The 21,773-nt window shown below is 38.9% G+C and overlaps 1 long non-coding RNA gene across 8 annotated transcripts in view; it reads left to right on the top strand.

Moving 5' to 3' along the window:
- The window catches only part of LOC138147043 (uncharacterized), a 435,949-nt gene that overhangs the window by 117,773 nt on the left and 296,403 nt on the right, over nucleotides 1-21,773 (top strand). The window contains exon 6 of one of the 8 annotated variants that reach the window (XR_011164698.1): nucleotides 2,626-2,804. The exons of the other annotated variants lie outside the window; for them this stretch is intronic. This is a non-coding gene — a long non-coding RNA (uncharacterized lncRNA). Of the gene's footprint in view, nucleotides 1-2,625; nucleotides 2,805-21,773 lie in introns of those variants that run through there. 8 annotated transcript variants of the gene reach the window in all.

Here is a 21,773-nt window from a genome sequence, read left to right as displayed (position 1 = left end):
AAAAGATCCCAAAAAGAAAACTCCTAGGAATATTACAGCCAGGTTCTGAAATTCCCAGATTAAGGAGAGAATATTACAAGCAGCCAGGAAGAAACAATTTGAATATTGTGGAAACACAATCAGGATAACCCAGGATCTGGCAGCTTCTACACTGAGGGATCGAAGGGCTTGGAATATGATATTCTGGAGATCAAAGGAGCTGGGATTAAAACCAAGAATCACCCACCCAGAAAAACTGAGTATCATGTTTCAGGGGAAAATATGGTCATTCAGTGGAATAGAGGACTTTCAAGCATTCTTGCTGAAAAAGCCAGAGTTGAATAGAAAATTTGACATTCAGATACAAGAAGCAAGAGAAGCATGAGAATGTAAACAGAGAAAAGAAACCATAAGGAACTTATCAAAGTTGAACTATTAACATTTCTACATGGAAAAACAATAATTGCAACTGATTGAAACTTTTCTCAGTATGAAAATAGTTGAAGGGGATATATATATATGTGTGTGTGTGTGTGTGTGTGTGTGTGTGTCTATATCGGAGGGTATACAGGTATATGAAAACATATGTTAATGTGTATATATGTTTACAGGTAGACATAGATAGAGGGCACAGGACGAATTTAATAGGAAGGTATGATACTTAAAAGGTGAAATTAAGAGGTGAGAGAGGAATATAATGAGAGGAGATGGGGAGAGACAGAATGGGGTAAATTATCTCATATAGAAGAGACAAGGGAAAATGGTTACAATGGAGGGGAAGAATAGAAAAGGAATGGGTCAAACTTATACTCATTGAATTAGCTCAGGGAGGGAATGAAATACACACTAAATAGGGTATCTCACCCTATAGGAGAGTAGGGGGGAAGGGGATAAAGGGGGGGATGATGGAATGGAGGGCAGGCTGGGGGGGAGTGAAGTTGGAAGCACCCACTTTTGAAAAGGTATGGGATCAAAGTAGAGAATAGAACTAGTGAGAGGTGGAATAGGAGGGAGGGAAATATAGTCATTCTTTTACAATATATCAACTATGTTAATGTTTCACATAAGCTGCACATGTACAACCTATACTGAATTGCTTATCTTTCCAGTAAGGTGGGTGACAAGGGAGGAAGGGAATGAATCTGGAATTCAAAGTTTTAATATCAAATGTTTAAATATATATATGTATATATATATACTATTAATAATACTATTTTACATATAATTGGGAAATAAGATATACAGGCACTGGGGCATAGAGATCCACCATGGCCTACTGGAAAAGTCAAAGGGGATATGAGAGAAGATATGGGGGAGAACAGATTGGAGGAGGGGATATCCTGTGGGACTGCTATTTTGGAGTGGTGGGTAGGGGAAAAACGGGGAGAAAATGTGTAACTCAAAATCTGGTGGAAATGAATGATGTAAATCAGAAGTTAGTAAAGCATTTGAAAAAAAAAGAAAACTGTAGGCATGTAGAAACACCCATCAGGGTGATTGATCCATCAGGCATCTGTGACTGAGTTGTAATGGCAATGTTTCTGCTTGCAAATCTCAACATATAAGAATTTAGGTAAGCACAAAAGTGAAACTGCTTAAAATTAGCACTCAGAATATATTAAACAGTGGGGAGAACATAAATGTACTCTGTGCTCTTATGTTGGATAGGAACAATGGTAGGGTAAGGTGACTATCTCCAAATATAAGTTTACAATTGTCTAAAAAAAAAGAGAGAAAAAAAAGTTATGGGGTGGCTAGGTGGCACAGTGAATAGAGCACTGTCCCTGGAGTCAGAAGGAGCTTAGTTCAAATCCAGCCTCATATCCTTAACACTTACTAGCTGTGCGACCTTGGGCAAGTCACTTAACCCCAATTGCCCTGCCTTCCCCTCTCCAAAAAGCAAAAAAAAAAGTTTAAAAAATTCTGTTCAATACTACACTGATGTGCTCAAAACTGTTCTAAGCATCAGGTGAAAAGATGTTCTTCCAATTGCAACTCAGGATGTCACCTGGAAAGGTTTCAGTAGAGTGAGGGCAACATAGGATAATGTTAAGATGTCAGTGCTAAATCTGTCAATAGAGGACAAAGCTTCTTCCTTGCCTTCTAGATCTATAGACCAAGCAAAGTATTTTGCTAATTTGAACTTTCTTTTCCTATGTTTTCAAAGGTTTTTGTTTGTTTGTTTTCTTCCAGACTATAAAAGGTCTCCACAGAGATTTAGAAACTAAAGATATTCCCCCCATCTCTCTGGTGTTGTTTAATAACAGGAACTTTCCTCGGGATCTTTAATTTCAATTAAGAAAATTAATTTTTTTAGTGGGACAGAGCAGAGGAAGAAATAGAAAAATAATATTTCTAGTCCCCTGGGTCTCCCCCTTCCCCCAAGGACACTCAAGATTGAGGCAGAAATGTAATCACCCGAGTTGGAACTTGGCCAAGACACTGGTCATTTGTTCTTCTTTTTTCTCTCCCTCATTTTTCTTCCCTTCCCTTCTGTCCTTTTTTTCCCTAACCATCAGGTGGGTGGGTGGGGAGCTGGCTGACTGTTGGTTGGCAACAGAAATAGCTTAAGAGCAAGTGTTCTTGGGAGTTTTTTCACTAAAGGATGAACTGGAATAACAACGAATTATTTTTTCCCACATCTAGGCTGTTTACATCAGAAGAAAGCCGGCAAAGGGGGATTATACACACCAAGATAAAAGTCTGAGTATAAATGTAAAAGTATAGGATTTTGAAAGGGAAAAGACAGAGTGAAAAATGTACACACCTCAGGAAATATCAGGGAGACAAATATTTCACCCAATGCACAGCAAATAAATGGAGCATATAACCTGAGCAACTAATGAATTAATTACTCAATTGTATATGTGTGTGTGTGGGGGGGGAGGGTAAGTAGGTGGAGTTGGGGATGGATATGTATGATCCAATGGGGAACTGGCTAGGTCACTAAATAGAAAAGAGGGGGAGTAAAGCATACCAAAAAAAAATCCAGAAGTTGGGCAACTTGGAAAGGGATAGGTGTGTTTATCATTTTCCTGTTTGGTAATATGTAGCCTTACATTACATTGTTATTGTAGAAAAATCATGCTGGAAGACTAATTCATTTATCAAAGATACTCTCAGCAGTGGAATAATGTGTATTCTGGGTTTTAATGCCACAGTCTGTTGATGATGTTCAGACAGTTAAAGAGGATTTGTCCAATTAGCAAATACTTATCTTTTAATGGGACTATCTGGGCTACCTACTTTTGTGGTGAAAGAAATCTGAACTTCTCTGAATAACATTCCTGGCACTTTGTTTTTTACTTGGTTCTCCATATGTATACAAGCTCATATATCATTGTTTTGTGATAAAGTGCTTCTGCTATAGTCAGCCTGACCTTTTTGTCGCCAGAGTATTTGGCTTATTCTGAATCTCTATGTCTTAGAATAATAGATAGTAGAGTTGGAAAAGACAATTAGTCATCTAGCCTTTATCTGTAGACCACCAGTAGCAGGGGGCTTAGCTACCTTATCAGGCAGGTTATTCCATTTGGGAATAGCTATAATTATTAGGAAGTTCCTTTTTGTCCTGAGTGAAAAAAAATCTATGTTTTGGTAACTTCCACCTTTAGGTCTTATTTCTGCCCTTTGGATCCATGTAGAATCAAGTTAATCCTGCTTTTTCAAGTATTTGAAGATGATGAGTTTGCTTTTTACTCTTCTCCTTGCTTGGAATGATCTATCATCAAACTCCTATACCTCACTTTCCTAATTACCCAACTCAAGATCATTGCTTCAGTCAGTCAGTAAACATTTATTTACTGCCTACTATGTGTTAGTGTGCTAAACACTGAGATGCAAAGAAAGTCAAAGGATGGTCTTTGCTCTCAAGGGGCTCACAGTTTAATGGGGGAGAAAATATGCAAGCAACTACATACAAACAGATTGTATACTGGATAAATGTGAAATAGAAGGAAGGCAAGCCTACAACTTTCTCTACAGATGGTTTATAAATCTATGTCTCCAATCCTGACCTCTCTTCTGAATGTGAGACTTGCATTTCCAACTGTCTACAGAATATTTTTACCTGGATGTCTCATCAGCACTTCAAGCTCCTGTCCAAAGTCAGACTCTGGATCTTCCTTCACATCTATCAGCAATTCCCAAACCTCAGGGCATCAAAGGTACTAGAGGTGCTAAAGTCTGTTGGGGCCCAGAGACTGAGCGCTGAGTGCCTTCACCGTGTGGAGAGCATCTTCTGAGTGTGTCTTAACTAGTCATAACAAGAAAGCCCCAGTTTTCACACCATGGTTATTGATGTGGCCTCTTATCTTTAGTGTGGCTTTGGTTTGGACTGGGAATGGGAGCTCTAGTTGTTTACTGACCTAGACAACCAACCAGAACTTCCTGCTCCATCCCCATCTCTGCACCTCCCCCTGCCACCTTTTTTTTTCCTCAGCTCCTTGGTCTTCAGAGGGACAAGCTGATGATATTGCTGCCCCTCAACTGACACCGTGCTTATTCACTATAAGACTGAGTTCTCTCAATTCAACTCTCATCTGACCCAGATCTCATTTTATTAATTCTTAGCTCATTTCATCTTTCCTCATATACTTGAGGAGTCTGATGCTGGTGGATCTTTTGTATTAGAGAGTTCTTAACTATAATGGGTTGTACAGATCATGTACCCAACTTCTTTAGCATTAATATGGTGAGCTCCTGGGGGGAGCCATTTTATGGGGAGCTTAAGGATAGGTGAATTGGGGGTGGCTAGGTGGTGCAGTGAATAGAGCACTGGCCCTGGAGTCAGGAGGACCTAAGTTCAAATCCAGCCGCAGACACTTAAAATTAGCCAGGTGACCTTGGACAAGTCACTTAACTCCAATTGTCCTGCCTTCCCTCCTCCAAAAAGAAAGAAAAAAAAAAGGATAGGTGAATTGACCCGGGACAGAAATGGAGAAAGTCAAAACTCCCATGCTAATCAGTAATGTCATGAAGCCATGATTAGCTCCTGGATTTCCAAACTGCATGAGAGGGGAACTCAGTCTCTCCCCCCCTCCATAATAATACTAATGTTCTTTTTGATTGAGTATTCAATAGATGTTTACCTTAAAAAAAATTCCCAATCTGCATACCTTAATGAAATGTGCCATACAAACCCAATGTGTATCAATGGGGGCCTGTGAGCTATGATTTGGAAGGGATTTTGATTCACAAAATTCCTAGAACTTATTGTAGGTTTCTGGAACCTCATGCAAGCTACATCATAGGGACTTATCTAAGATGTTCATTTTAGATACTCGGGTAGTATAGAGATCCATTAGAGAAATCATTGTGATTAAAAAAAAATTTTAGTCTATAATTAGCAAGATTTTCAGGTAGATATATTTTTGTGGGTGTGTGTTTTAATTGGTCTGAATACTTTATAACCTCTATGGTATTTTGCGTTAAGGTATCATTGAAGTATTATTATTTATTGTTAGGGTGATTGAGTAGTGGTTTCGGAAACCACAACTTCCCCAAGGAAAGTGTACGTTCCGTCTCTAGAACATCGGGACACAGCAATATATTCACACATGGGATTTTTAGTTGAAGGAAGGCCTCGTGTCCTGAAGAATGATGTTAAAATTACTTTGCGATGCCATAGCTATATATCTCATGCCAGGATTGGGGGCCTAGATTTGCAGATCATCTGCAAAGAGAGAGTTGAAGACACACCTTCCCTCTATTGATTATTTCCAATTTATCCTATGTACAGTCTTTTTTGCCTTGTTGTTTGCATGTTTTCCCCCCATTAGACAGTGAGCCCCTTGATTGTCTTTTGGCCTTCTTTGTATTCTCAGTGCCTAGTGGTAGAGGCAAAGAATTTACTAAGTGATATGAGGAAAAATGCCAAACCTTGTCTGTTTGATGTAAATTATCTGACCCAGTAATCCATTCTAATGTCCCTAGTGAGATAACAGTTGGAGAATGTACCTGGAAATTGATTTTGGGGCCTCTCACTGGGAATGAGAAGATAATGCACAGAATGGATATTCCCTTGATTGAAAAGGGAATGCCCTGAGACAGGTGGCCATGATGGACTCTGGAAGAAGACACACCTGGAGGCCTAAGAGCAGCTGGTGGTGCTGACAGGGCTAGGTGCTTTCCAGGTCATGGATCTTACTGTCCTAAGCTTGGCAGGAGAAGACGCATGCCCCTTTGGGGAGTCTTGACTAGGAAATGCTGCTGAAGTATTGTAATAGAGACCAGTGACAAAAAATGCTAATGGAAAGCTAAAGGAGTCAACATTAGGCACTAGAAGTCAATGGACCCTGAGGTAAGAATTCTTTATTGTTTAAAAATACCAGGAGTTTTAGTGTTTAGCAAAGCAAAGACAGCTCAGTAAGTCTATATTTGGTTCCCCAATAATTATAAGCTGCCGACCTTTGTCCCACTTTCCTCCAGCACATGGTCATAGCCTGGTCTCTCTACTTCTAAAGCACACAATATTTATATGATAACATTAGTAGAGACATGCAAAACAAAGGACTGGGTGAGGAAGACTGAAAATACAGGTGATTACCAACTGGGAGGGATCACAAAAGGCTTGGTGGAGAACATGGCCTTTGTGTTGGATATCAAAGTCTTGGCAAGAATTCAACAGGTCAAGATGGGAAGAGAGCCCATTCCTGGTAGAGAGAACACTGGCCAAAGTTCTGGATTGAGGGAGGAAAGCACAAGGCAGGTTTATGGACAGAAAGCAATTTTTGATTGTAGTAAATGGATGATAAAAATGTGCCATATTTGGAAAAGTAAAGGAGCACCAGACAGGGGAGAGCCTTTAATGCCAATACAGATAAGCTTGAACTTTACTGAGTAAATACAAGGGAGCCATTGAAGTTTTTGAGCACAATACTAACATCAACATATGTATGTTTTTTATAAATAAGATAATCCTGGCAGAGGCACAATGGATGAAGTGGAGAGAGGAAATCATAGAGGTGGAATAATGACTTGTTAACAGACTTTTTTAGTGGTCCAGGCAGGTGAACTGTGCCTGTCCTACAGTGGTGGCAGAGGGGGTGGATGTTTCACAAATAGAATTGACTGGGCTTTGTAATAGGTTAGATATAAGAGGGAGAGGGAAGCATCAAAGATAAAACCAAAGTTTGTTGTTGTTACCACTATGCTAGAAGCATTTGGAGGAGGAAAGGAGCAGAAGGTGGAAGAAGAATGGGTGAGAATGAATTAAGAAGGAATTTTTTACTGAGATTTTCTTTCTCTCTCTCCGTCTGTGTGTGTGTGTGTGTGTGTGTGTGTGTGTGTGTGTGTCTCATTTGATTAAGAGAGGGAACTCCCAAAGAGAAAACACCTGCCTTTTCCAATCACTCATTTTAGAGAATGGTCGGTGGCCCTGAGGGTCAACAAATAAACATTAATTAAACCTAGTATATACCTGGCACTGTGCTAATCCCAGGGGATATAAAGATAGTCCCTGCCCTCAGGTGCTTACATTCTACTGGGGGAAGACAATACATGAAAAGAAACTGAAAAGTGTGTTCCTTCTGGCTTCAGGTGGAATGCGGTGGGGGTTGAGGGAAAGTAGGGGAGGTCTGGGGTGGGGCATAGGTGTGGTGGTGGGTGGAAGGGGGAGTGAGGTAGAGAAGGTACTGGGCAGTAGGGCATGATGAAATCCAGAGAAGTGAAGCCTTTGAGGGAGGGAGTCAGAGGGCAGGAGTTCCTAATGAGGTGTGAATTCTAGGGTTGATGTGATCTAGTAGAAAGGTGAGCTTCCTGGGGGGCATGATGAAGTCCAGAGGAGTGCAGTTGGGCGGAAAAGGAAGAGAGATTAAGTGACTTTCCCCTGGTCATACATATATGTGTCAAAGGCAAGATTTAAACTCAAGTCTTCCTGACTGTAAAGCAAGCTCCCTATTCAGTATGTCATGCTGTTTCTCAAATGTAATACTTTCTCTAAAAATCTAGTCAAACATATGCCTAGAGGGAAAAAAGTCAACACCTAAAACCAGCAATTTGTTATTTTAGTGACCCTCAATTTGTCTTTCGAACTCCTCCTTTGCCTTTTAAGGGATATGTATGAGTTCAGCTGGTATAGGGAGGAAGGGAAAATATTCTACGAATAGGTAAGAGTATTAGCAAAGACTTGGCAGGGAGGAAAGTTCATAGGGTTTGGGGGACAGAGTCTAGTCTATGCTTTGGAAGAAGCATGGAGTCCATTATGGGAAATATGTCAGGTACTGGAGGGACCCAGTGGGGCCTGACGATAGATAGAAACTACCACCCCAAAGCACAGAGTACACACAAAAATTGTAATAATATAAGATGTACTGTGATCTTGAAACAAAAAAGTGACAAGGTACTATGAGAGTTTATTGTGAGGAGAGATCTATTTCACTTTGGATGGTAGATGAGGGAGAATCTGTCCTTTGAGTTGTACCTTGAATGGTGGATTGGAATTGTAGAGGCAGGCATTCTGTGAAAAGAAAAGAATGAAATGTGTGAGTGCAGAGGTGGGAAGCCATGAGAAATATTCAGGGAACAGTGAGTAGTTCAGTTGGTGGAAGCATAAATTGTGTGGAAGGGGATAGTGGGTCGTAAATAGAGATTTGGGTCAAATCATGGAAAGCCCTAATGCCAGGCTGAGGAGCCTGGTCTTTATTTGCTAGGCAATGGGGAGCCATTTAATATTTTTTGAGTGGTAGAGTGACATAGACAGAGTTATACATTAGGGAGATTAATCTGGCAACAGTGTATAGGATGGATTGGGGTGGGGGGGGAGGGAATTTAGTAGGGATAAATGGAGAGTCCTGTACTTAGGATAAAAAAAAATCAACATCACAAATATAGGACAGGAGAGTGAAAAGCCCTGGTAGTTTAAGTGGACTGTACTGCTCAATATGAATCAACATTGTGTCACAGCAATTGAGAAAGCTAAAGTGATCTTGGGCTAAATTGACAGAAGAGTATTCAGAACAAGGAGTATTCATAGTGTTAGTGTACTCTTCCCTGGTCACATCACTTATAATAGCTCGCATTTATACAGCACTCTAAAGTTTGCAAAGCCCTTTATTGTCCCATTAATGTGTCACAACAATTCTGTGAAGTAGGTATCATTTTTATCCCCATTATATAGATAAGAAAACTGAGACTCAGATTAAATGTCTTGTCCAGGATTACCCTAAGAAGTGTCTAAGGCAGAATTTGAACCTACATCTCTCCTGACTTTAAGACCAGCACCCCCTTAGGCTGCCTCTCTTGATATATTGATTTCACTTTGGGGGTCAACCTTTTAGGAGGTATTTGGGCAAGCCTTGAATATAATAAGAGGAAGATTATTCCATTACAGGATGAGGAAATTGAAACTATGTCACATGAGGACCAGCCAAAACCCTAATTAGCAATTAATTTTTTTCCTGGGCAAGTTGCACAAAACAGGTCCTTAATTCAATTTTTAAAGAAAAAATTAATTTCTTGAGGTATGTGTGTGTGTATGAGTGTGAGTGAGTGTGAGTGAGTATGAGTGTGTGCTCATAAGATACAAGGATTCCTGGCGGAAGAAGCTTCAGGACACTGAAGGAGGTGAGACGCCCATAACATCACAGAGCTGCTGATGGGAAGATGGTGGGTGAGGAAAAGAAGTAAGAGTGAAGTTCAGGGGAGGGAGTTCTTCTACCATGCTAACTAGTCTCTTCCTATTTTAAATAATTAAGCTTCCTATTTTAATTAATTTTTCTTACTAATTAGGTGCTAATGTCAGTTGCTTTTGAATAACTAAAGAAAGTGTAGTCATTGCCCTAGGAAAAAACCCTGATGACTCCATTCTTAGTTAGGCTCCAGGATTAGTTGAAGGATGTAGGATATTCAGCCTGGAGAATAGAAAATTTAGGGGACCAGTAGCATTCTCTTCAAATATCTGAAAGGTTGCACTTGAAAGAGATATTCAATTCATTCTGCTTGACCGTAGGAGGCAGAACTAGAATCAATGTGTGGAAATGGCAAAGAAACTGATTTTGGAGGTAGAAATGGTGGGATTTAGTGTCTAACTAGGTTAGGATTCTTACCTTAGATCGATGGACCCAAGGCATAGGGGGATAGATTTCAGTGGGATCTTTGAATCTGGATGGGAAACATATCATTATTTTCACTAGACTTTAACTGAAATTTACCATTTCCTTCAGAAATTTTAAATGTAGGGAACAAGCCATTCTTCTGAGAAGGGGTCCATGGGCTTCCCCATTTGAATGAAAGGGTCTACAAGGCAAAAAAGGTTCAGAATCCCAGAATTAGATGTGTGAGGTAAAAGAGAGGGAAGAATAAAAAACATGACCCAGAGGTTTTTGAATCTGGGAAATGGGGAGAAGGGTGATGGTAATATTGAACAGAAATAGAGTGGGCTTCTTATATTCTGGTTTTGGGTTCTTAAAAGCTATGCCATCTGAACACAATTTCTGGAATGTCCTACCAAACTGGAAAGGCTTTGAGATGGGTCTGGTGATACAAACTGTTTTTCTATCATCATCCAAGGATTTTTGGTCACTAACTTAACAAAGCTCCCAGAGGCTCCTCACCAGCTTGGCTTCAGGGTTAGGAATGTGGGGGCCACAGTTTTGAAAACTTTCTACCAAGTTGAAGGCTGGTTATAATCTATATGGGTAAAGGGAGTATCCATACTGACAAAATAATGTCTCCTTAATTTATTCAAGAAGTATTTTATATTCTACACAACTCGATTTACAAGGAGTCATTGCCAACTGAAGCAATTTCAATTTTTTATAAGCGTTATTTACCTATAAATTGTACATTACCATGTCTGAATATATATACATATATATTACTTATAATTTCTACAATATAAATCTGGCAACATTTTAATTGAAGTTTCTGAAATAAATTATTCTGAATATAGGATTCAATTAGTTTTTAAACTTCCCTTAGTGTTTACTGTTTTGTATTACTCACTGTTTATTATGCATTTATTCATATTACCTCTATGGTAAAAGACAATCTTTTCAATTTGAAAACCCTTCATAGTCTGCATCCAGTCTTCCTTTCCAAGGCTTTCTTTGCAAGCTGCCCCCAGTCATGAATCCTATTTGGCCTTAGGGAACATTGACCAAATTAGCCTACTTTCTGTTAAATAATCTAGAGGTTCCATCTCCAGCCTCCATGCCTGTTCTCCTTGCCTGGAATGTAATTCTTTTTCTCACCACCACCTCTCAGAATCCTTAGCTTCTTTCAAGGCTTAGCTCATGTGTCATTTCTCATCTCCTTCATTATTAATGCTCTCTCTGTCTGCCTGTCTATCTCTCTCTCTTTTTTTTTCTTTTTTGCTTTTGGAGGGTAATTGGTGTTAAGTGACTTGCCCAAGGTCACACGGCTAGTTTTTGTGTTAAATGTCTGAGGCCGGATTTGAACTCAGGTCCTCCTGACTCCAGAGCCGGTGCTCTATTCACTGTGCCATCTAGCTGCCCTGTGACTATCTTTCTTAAATGATCATGTATAGTCTAATTGGTTTACAAATTCTCTCTTCCCAATAGAATGTAAACTCCTTGAGGGCAGGGCCCATACTGTTTTTTCTATCCCCAGAAGTTATTATTAATACCTCCTGTATACAGTAGGTACTTAACAAATGCCTATGAGATTGTATCCAACTGTTCAAAAACTATTTGTATATATTCACCTTAGCTTTATAGCCTAATCCCAATTATTCAGCAAGACCTTATCAAGTCTACACTACACACTTTCTACCTTACCCCCAGCAACTAGCACAATATTGGCATGTGGTAGAATCAGTAGAAATACTTGTTGATAAAGCTTAATCTTAAAAATAACTCCCATTTTAATTGCATTTTTAAGTTTATTAAGTGTTTTCATTACTCTGTGAGGCAAGTCATGGATTTTATAGAGGAAAATCTTGAGGCTCAGTGAATTAAAGCAAACAATGATCATTACAGCTAATATTTATATTAGCTACATATATATATATATACATATATATATAGCACCTACTAAGTGTGGGGTGCTGTGGTAAGTACTTTATAGATATGATCTCATTTGGTCGTTGGGAGGTAGATGCTATTATAATCCCCATTTTACAATTGAGGATACTAAGGGAAGCAGTGTTAAGTCATTTGCCCAGGGCAAGTGTCTTGAGTCAAATTTTAACTCAGTTCTTCATGATTTCAGGCCCAGAGCTCTCTCCACTGTGCCACCTAAATGATTCTTCACCAACCTGTAGGCTGCTTTGTGATGTTAGTAGCTTTGTAATGTTAAATCTAGATAACTGGGTTAGTGTTGGATGTGATAGAAAACTTTTGTGGATTTCACTGACCTTGGCTTGGGAACAGGCTAGTCTTACATGTGAACAGAACAGGTAGCTGCCAATAAAATGTGATTAGAAGTATCACCTGTCCAAACAAAAATCTCCCTCCTCTGGCTGAAGTAGCAAATATTTGTCATTATGATAATATTAAGTGAAGGTAAAGACATCATGTTCTTAGGTTACAGTTAACTCAGCATGTGACCTAAGAAGTGTTTTTCAGATTTTTTTTTCATTAACATAAGGAATAGTTATTTGTTAATTCTTTTTTTTAAAGCAAAAAAACCAAACAAAACAACTTTCTTTTTCTTTTTTTTTGGTTGATTTTTTCCCTCTCTTTTTTATTTTTTAGTTTACATCATTCATTTCCACAAGATTTTGAGTTACAAATTTTCTCCCCATTTTTCCCCTACCCACCACTCCAAAACAACGATCCAACTGAATATCCACTCCCCCAATCTGCTCTCTCCCATATCTGCCCCCATCCCCCTCCGACTTTCCAGTAGGGCACGATGGATCTCTATGCCCCAGTGCCTGTATATCTTATTTCCCAGTTACATGTAAAATAATAATAATAATAATAATAATAATAATAATAATAATAATAATAATAAATATATGCATTTGATTTTAAAACTTTGAAATCCAGATTCTTTCCCTTCCCTCTCATCACCCACCCTTACTGGGAAGATAAGCAACTCAATATAGGTTATACATGTGTAGCTATGCAAAACATTTCCGTAGTGGATATATTGTGAAAAGCTGACTATATTTCCCTCCATCCTATCCCAGCCCCCACTTGATCTATTCTCTACTTTGATCCTGTCACTTTTCAAAAGTGGGTGCTTCCAACTTCCCTCCCCCCCCAGCCTGCCCTCTCTTCGATCATCCCCCCTAATCCCCTTCCCCCCTACTCTCCTGTAGGATGAGATACCCTATTTAGTGTATATGTCATTCCCTCCCTAAGAAAAACTCAATGAGAATAAGGATGACTCATTCCTCTTTGCCTTTCTGTTCTTCCCCTCCATTGTAACAGTTTTCCCTTGCCTCTTCTATATTAGATAATTTACCCCACTCTATCTCTCCCCATCTCCTCTCATTATGTTCCTCTCTCACCTCTTAGTTTCACCTTTTAAGTATCATCCCTTCCTATTCAATTGGTCCTGTGCCCTCTGTCTATGTATACCTGTACACATATATGCACACACTCACATATGTATTCATATGCCCATATACCCTCCTATATGGACATATATGTATATATATGTATACATATAATATATGTATATATATACACTTTTCTATTCCCTTCAACTATTTTCATACTGAGAAAAGTTTCATCAGTTACAATTATTATTTTTCCATGTAGTAATATAAATAGTTCAACTTTGATAAGTTCCTTATGATTTCTTTTCCCTGTTTACCTTTTCATGCTTCTCTTGCTTCTTGTATCTGAATGTCAAATTTTCTATTCAACTCTGGTTTTTTCATCAAGAATACTTGAAAGTCCTTTATTCCACTGAATGACCATATTTTCCCCTGAAATATGATACTCAGTTTTTCTGGGTAGGTGATTCTTGGTTTTAATCCCAGCTCCTTTGACCTTTGGAATATCATATTCCAAGCCCTTCGATCCCTCAGTGTAGAAGCTGCCAGATCCTGTGTTATCCTGATTGTGTTTCTACCATATTCAACTTGTTTCTTCCTGAATGCTTGTAATATTTTCTCCTTGATCTGGGAACTCCAGAACCTGGCTATAATATTCCTAGGAGTTTTCTTTTGGGGATCTTTTTGAGGGGGTGATCGGTAGACTATTTCAACCTCTATTTTGCCCTTTGGTTCGAAAATGTCAGGGCAATTTTCCTTGAGAATTTCTTGAAGGATGATTTCTAGGTTTTTTTTATCATGGCTTTCAGGTAGTCCAATAATTTTTAAATTATTTCTCCTGGATCTATTTTCTAGGTCAATGATTTTTCCAATGAGATATTTCACATTGCCTTCTATTCTTTCATTTGTTTGGATCTGTTTAATAGTATTTTAATTTCTCATAAAGTCACTAGCTTCCATTTGCTCCAATCTAATTCTGAAACAATGATTCTCCTCAGTGAGCTTTTGAGATTCTTTTTCCATCTGGCAAATTCGGCTTTTTAAGGCATTCTACTCCTCATTGGCTTTTTGAGCCTCTTTTGCCATTTGAGTTAGTCTATTTTTAAGGTGTTATTTTCTTCAGTCAGGTTGTTGACTCTCATTTCATAATTTTCTTGCATCATTCTCATTTCTCTTCCTAATTTTTCCTCCCCTTCTCTTATTTGGTTATCAAAATCCTTCTTAAACTCCTCTGTGGCCTGTAAACAGGTCATATTTTTCTTCGAAGCTTTTGATGCAGGAGTACTGACTTCATTGTCTCCCTCCTGTTCCATGCTTTGATCCTTTCTGTCCCCAAAATAGGAGTCTTATGTCAGATTGCTCTGCTTGCTTTGCTTGTTCATGTTGCCACTCAATTACTTGACTTTTGAGCTTTTTGCCACATTAGAACTCTGCTACCAGAGAGGGGAGCTTTGTCTCAAATTGCTGGGTTTTTTGCAGCTTCCAGAGCTCTTAGTTGGGTACCCTCTCTGAAGCCTCCACACGCTCTGGCAAACTGGTCACGAATCCCAGGACCTCCACCCTAGACAGAGATCCAGATCCAAGCAGGTTAAAGCAAGAGTGATTTCCCCTCAGACTGGTTGCTTGGTCCCCCTACAATCTGCAAGCTAGGAGCTCTGAAGCAGCTATGTGGTGGTGCCTCAGCTGCTTTTCCCTCCAGGGGGCAAAAGGCCAGACTGCACTCCTGAACTCCCAGTTCACAAAGTCCTTACTGCACTGACCTCTCACTTTGTCTTTAACATCTATGGGTTGATAATTCTGGAAACTGCCACACCTGCTGGTGATCTGAAGTCCCTCCATCTGGTGGCTGGTTGTGGCCACCCTGAGGCTAAAACCTCCAGCTCACACAGGGCTGAGATCCGCTCCCAGAGCACTGCATTGGCCCCTTCCTGCTGGCCTGACAGACTGTCTTCAGTGGGAGGTTAGCTTCTCTGTGTCATTTTATGGGTTCTGTAGCTCCAAAGTTTGTTTAGAGTCATTTTTTACATGAATTGGAGGAGAAGGAAGTGGGAGCCCTGTGGAACTCCTGTTTCGGCTCTGCCACCTTGACTCCACCCCCTATTTGTTAATTATTGATGCCTTGAACCCTGAAGAGATGAAATGAAGACCTAAGACATTTCTTAGGTGATTACAGTGGGACTAGGGGAAGAAATGAAGAAATAAAGTATCAAGAAAAGTACTGGGTGGTGGAAGACAGTCTGCAGGCTCTGGGGCAGGTAGGTTGCCAAGGTGGATACAACTCTGGGTCTGAAGTCGGGAAGACCTTAGATCAAATGTGGCCTAGCTATGTGACCCCAGGCAAGTCACTTTATCTTTGCCTCAGTTTCCTTATCTGTAAAATGGTACCTGCCTCATAGGATTGTTATCAAATGATATGATAATGGTAAAGTACTTAGCATAGTTCCTAGAATATAGTAATTGCTATGTAACCATTAGCTATTATTACTATTGTTATAGGGAGGACAAGACTAATGTGTTATAACTTTAAAAAAAGAAGGTGATCTTAGAATGTATTAATCAAAGTATGGTATTTAGATCAAGGGAATCCCACAGGATTCTGAACTGGGTCAAACCACATCTAGAGTATTGTTTTCCATTCTTGGCATCACAGTTTAAAATGAATATTGACACTCGTGATACCATGTTCCAAGTAACTAATAGAGAAAAACAGATTAAACACTTAACTCAGGTTCTATCTCACACTGCGGTATTTGTCAAGGGTGACAAAAAATAGGTCAAAAGTCAGTGTTTCAGCAAATATTAGATGTACTGTTGGTAGCATCGTGAGTGATTCTTCTGTTGTGGATGAAACAGCATCATTGATTTGGAGGCTATGAAACTTAACCCCCTCGTTTGACAAATGAGCAAACTGAGACTTAACCAGAGACACACAGTAACTAAGTATCTCAGTTAGGGTGTGTACCCTTACTTATCAATTTGGAAGTAGGTAAGAAAAGTTAGGTGACACGGTGGATAGAATGCTTGGCCTGGAGTCTGGAAGACCTGAGTTAAAATCTGGCTTCAGACACTTACTACCTAAGCAAATCACTTAACTCAGTTTACCTCAATTTCCTCATCTGTAAAATGAAATAGGGAAGGAAATGACAAGCTAATTCAGTATCTCTGCCAAGAAAACCCCAAATGGGGTCATAAAGAGTCAGATACAACAAGAAAAAAGGATAGTAAACCATCTATATTCCTTTATCCAGTGGTCCCAATACTAGTTAAATACCCCATGAAAGGCAAAGACAGAAAAACCCTCCAGTATATCTTTGGTTGGTTGGTTAGTTGTCCTTCGTTCTTGAAGAGGACCAAAATGACACCACTATGTCAGGGCCAAGGTACAGTGTGTCTGAGTGGCTGGTCAGACTAATACAAACTTGGAAATTTCTGCCATAGGTAGGGTCACATAAACAGTCCACGTGAACATTTGGAGTGGAGATGTCTCCTCTAAATCTGAGCATCTCAAAGAATGGGGAAAAAAGCGGTGGGTATGAATTGCCTGGAGAATGTTTGTAAAAACGATGGCATATAAATGTGATGGAAAATTGCTGCATTATAAGAAATTAGATATTTTCATGTGAACTCTTTCCTAACCATGAATCCTTTATCCTGTACTTGTGTAATTGATTTAATTTAACCCAGGTGTAAGACTTTACATTTATCCCCATTAAATTTAATGACCTTGGATCTGGTCCATTGTTCCCTTTTGTTGAGATCTTTTTGCATCCTCTTACTGTCATGGACTTGTTACATCTCTCTCTCTCTCTGCTATCTGGTAAGCATGTCATTTGTGCCTTTAGCCAAGACACTGACAAAACTGTTGAACAGTGTAGGACCAAGGACTGCTACCCAGCACATTCTGCTAGAGGCTGTTTTTCACATTGGCATTAGTACATTCATCACTGTTCTGTTTGGTCATTCAAGTTATTCTGAATCTACCTAACCCAGCCAGCATAGGCCTATGATGATGAGAATTGAACTGTCATATGGGGAAACAGTTGAAGAAATCAACAAGCATTAGCTTTAAGAATAGAAAACTTCGTGGTCATGATTATTTCTCCCACTGTCTGAAGGGCTACCATGTCAAAGGAAAGTAGACAAATTTTTCTAGCTTTATAGGGCAGAATTAGGATAAATGGGTAGAAGTTACAGGAAAGCAGATTTTTGCCCAATAAAAGGAAGAATCAAAAAAATTATATTGATATATCTACTTTTAATGTTGCCTTCTTTTCAGAATATAACCTCCTTCTCCCCTTTGTGAGATATCCTTTGTAATGAGTAAAAAAATGTTACAGAGGAAAAAGCAATTCAACACATCAACCGAGTCTGACAGTTTATGCTGTATTCTATACCCACAGTCCCCCATCTCTGCAAAGAAAGGTAGAGAGATATATTTTCTCAACTCTTCTCTGAGGTCAATTATAATATTCATTAAAATTATACTGAATTCTATTTATATTTTCCCTTTCCTTTTTCCCTGTTATTCCCTCTCTTCTTCTTTCCTCTCTATCATCCTCTCTTCTCCTCCCTTTCCCCCTACCTCTACCTCCTTTTTTGTTCTAGGAAGAACTTTCCAGTGATTAGAGTTAACAATGGAAGGAAGTTGCTTTTTGAAACAATGAGATTACTATATGTTAAGGATGGTGTAGAGGGGATTCCAGAACTGAGTGGACTCTTAAGTCTTTTGCATTTCTTAGGATCTATAATTCTGTGATTCTGGGTCACGAGGAAACTTGACTAAGTATCGGGCTGCAAAAACAAAGAAACAAAGACCAGCCTCTCGAAATAACCCCAAACCCAGATTTGTGCAGGCTGTGTTATGAGTAGTACAGTTGGTTAGTTCTGGTCTTTGTACCTTTTGCAAAATCATGAAAAATGGTCATCATGAATAAAAACTAACTGCACTTTCTATTAGCATGCATTGCCATTGCAATTGTACAGACCCAGTCTGGGCCACAATGGGGGGACCTGAGTATGTGCATATGATGCAGAACAGACGTCACTGCTCTAATTAACTCATGCTCAATTTCTGTTACTTGATAGGGCACAGAGTACAGGAAATAATGATCTCAGAAATATTATCTTCACATATAAAAGCTGATGGTTGTAAGCAAGGAAGAAAATAGCCCCGGGCTGACACACTGAAATGTCAAGGTAGATTCAAATTGTTAACCTTTTTGCTTCTGAAGTTTAAATAAAATGCTGTTGTCAAACCATTTTAATTCATTCTTGCTGCCTTCTTGACAGTAAACTCTGCACACTAATTGTATGTCTGTGTGGAAAAAAGAAAGTATCTTCTCTGATCAGCTCAAATTTTTAGGTTCTTTTTTTCTCAGAGTGGTTCCAGTCCTAATCTTTTAGTAGAGAGAAAGAAGGAAGACTCATTGGATTTTTGGTGGCTGTTTTTGTCATTTTATTCATTCATTCATTCCCTGAACAGCTACTGCATGGGGTGGGGGTGGGGAGTGGAGGAGAATATATTTCAGGCAAAGGAACATTATGAACAAAGATACAGAAATGGGAATGAGTAATCAAGGGATGACACAAAAACTGGTCTTTTTGAAGATGAGAGGAACAATGGGGAGTAATGGGAGAAGAGATATGGAAGACCTCACCTATGATAATGGTTGTACATTTAGACCTGCAAAGGAATCTTTGAATTCACCTGGTCAGGTCCCTCAGTCCAAATTCTGGCTCAGAGAAATGAATTGGTTTGCCCAAGGTCACCTAGGTATAAAATAGCAGTCAGGATTGTAACCTAGACTCTCTTACTACAAATCCAGTGCTTTAGATGTGAACTGCTAAATAATAGGACTAATATAAGATATATATATATATATATATATATATAATAGGACATAATATAATAATATTATTCCCTCTAGGAATAATTAGGAATTAGGAATAGAATCTAGGAATAGATCCTTGAACATCTTATGATACTGTTTCAATAGTCTAAATATGAAATCATAAGGTCTTAGATTTAGGGTGATGACCAGTGACAAATCAGTACTATGTCAGAAGATTACCCCAAGGAACTCTGGGTTTGAGGGTCCCCAAAATACTTCCCTTTGTAGGCTATTCTTCATTTCCCCCTCTCTTTACTCCCCAAGTTCCGGTTCAGTGGGTGATTAGTTTTATTTGCTTGGGAATGGGAAACTTCTTCCTCTGTTGGTGTAGACTGGTCATCAAATAAAGGATTATCATTTTAAAAAATTATTTTTAACATTAAAATATTTATTTATTTAAGGATTATTATTGTTGAACCTGCTTGTTGTCTCGGGTGAAGCAACACTTCCTCCACACCAGGGATTTGAATAGTGTGTATACTGAATCGTGTGCCCTTTCCTCCCTGACCCCTGCCAAAACACCAGCTCAGGTGGTTAGACTGATTAGTCTTGTTGCCATGGAGATGCCACTTAGCCCCCAGCCTGGTGTTTGGGCTAGGGGCTGAATTACTGGAAAATTGGGGCACTTCCTCCTAGAGGAGATGATGGCAGGCTGACTCAGCTCCCTCCCTCTGCACTGGGCTCACATTGCCCTATTTCCTCTATTAGAGAGACTCTGGATTATGTTGCTTTAGAGCGGTATCTATTCTTAATCCAGCCTGTGAAAATGGAAAGGAAAGGACAAATCCAAGAATTTATATAGGAAAGGAGGCTTAGAGAGGAAGAGGGGACATTTTTAGGCTTAACTTATTTTTTAAGTTCCAGTATTTTGCAATAATTATCATTTTTTGCAAAGCTTTTTATTGCTTTTACCAATAACATTGCCAAAGAAGTATGGAACACCAGAGTGCTATAGAGAGACTTCGTGCTTCTAAAATAATTGATTCCCTCCATGTAGCCTGGTAAATTCATGATTCATTTTGAAGACCCTTTAGAACTCATATGGTGCTTTATTTTGTACCCTCTAACACACCAATAATTACCCCCATGCTAGCGTCTTTCTTCCGAGATTATCTATAATTTAGCATACTAGAAATATATGTGTGTATATGCATATATATGCACACATATCTAGTTGTTTGAAGAGCTCAGTGACTGTTTTTGCCTTTCTTTGTGTCTTCAGCACTTAGCACTGTGTCCAGCATATAATAAGCACTTAACAAATGCTTATTGATCTGTGAATAAGAGTTATCTATGTTTTTTTTTAATTTCCATTATTATAATAATATAATGATAATAGCTAGCATTTCTATTGTGCCTACTATGTTCCTGGCACTGTGCTAAGGACTTTACAAATATTTTATCTTTGCAACTATGGGAGGTAGGTGTTGTTATTATTCCCATTTTATGGATGAGGAAACTGAGGCAGACAGATGTTCAATGACTTGCCCAGGTTCATACAGTTGGTGTCTGAGGTCAAATTTGAACTCAGGTCTTCTGACTCCAGGACCAGCTGCCCCGCTTTAGACTGTACACTCTATGAAGGTTAGGAATAGGGATTGAGATAAGGATGGACCTGTGCTTTCGTTGGTATAGGGAACTCCTAGGTGAGTAATCTCTCTCTACCAATATGTTAGTACCTTCTCTGTAACTTATAATATTAGAGAGAGGCCTATAACACTGAGAGATTAAATCACTGTGACCAGTCACAGAGCCAGAGATAGGTCTTGAAACCAGACCTTCCAGGCTTTGAGTCAAATTTTGTGACTTTGCTAGTGTTTGTTACACTTTTCTGCAAGCTTCATAAATATTTTCTGAATGAATGAACTGATAAAGTTGTGTTGCTGTTATTTTTATGTAATCATAGTTGTTTATATTCTAATTCTGCTTTTTAAATCTGTGTCCATCTACATCTTCCTTCATTTCTTCATATTCTTCATATTTGTCAGTTTTTAGTGCTAAAATATATTAGTATGCCATGTTTTTGAGCAACTCCTTGTTTTATGTATATATATATATATACACACACACATATACATATATGTATATATTCAGGTTGTTTCACACTTTTTTGCTATTACAAATACAACAGCTATGAATATTGTTATTCACATTAAAAACGTAAGACATTCATCCTTGTTTGTTCACCCATCCTTGGTTTCCTTCTAGGATAATTTGGTTCTGGCAATAATAGGGCCCACCTATCATCAACATGAATTACTGAGACAGACAAGAGATAATTTTATCGCTGCTCCTTTTTCTTTCCCCAAAGTGAAACAGGCTTAGTCATTTTAATCTCCTGTTGTATGAAATTTCTCTTTATCCCTGCTGTACACACAGAGACTCAAATTATCTTGTTGACCTTCGTTAGACCTTTATATTCCTGCTATCTCTCTTTTGAGCTAAGGTGACTTAAACTGAATGCATAATACATAAAAGGTGAGGATGCCCCA

Source organism: Petaurus breviceps, unplaced genomic scaffold (genome assembly GCF_028583685.1).
Source record: "Petaurus breviceps papuanus isolate PSGF00001 unplaced genomic scaffold, PetGlider_PUasm1.0 140, whole genome shotgun sequence".
In the NCBI taxonomy this organism is placed as follows: domain Eukaryota; kingdom Metazoa; phylum Chordata; class Mammalia; order Diprotodontia; family Petauridae; genus Petaurus; species Petaurus breviceps.
This window is presented reverse-complemented; position numbering and strand designations above follow the sequence as displayed.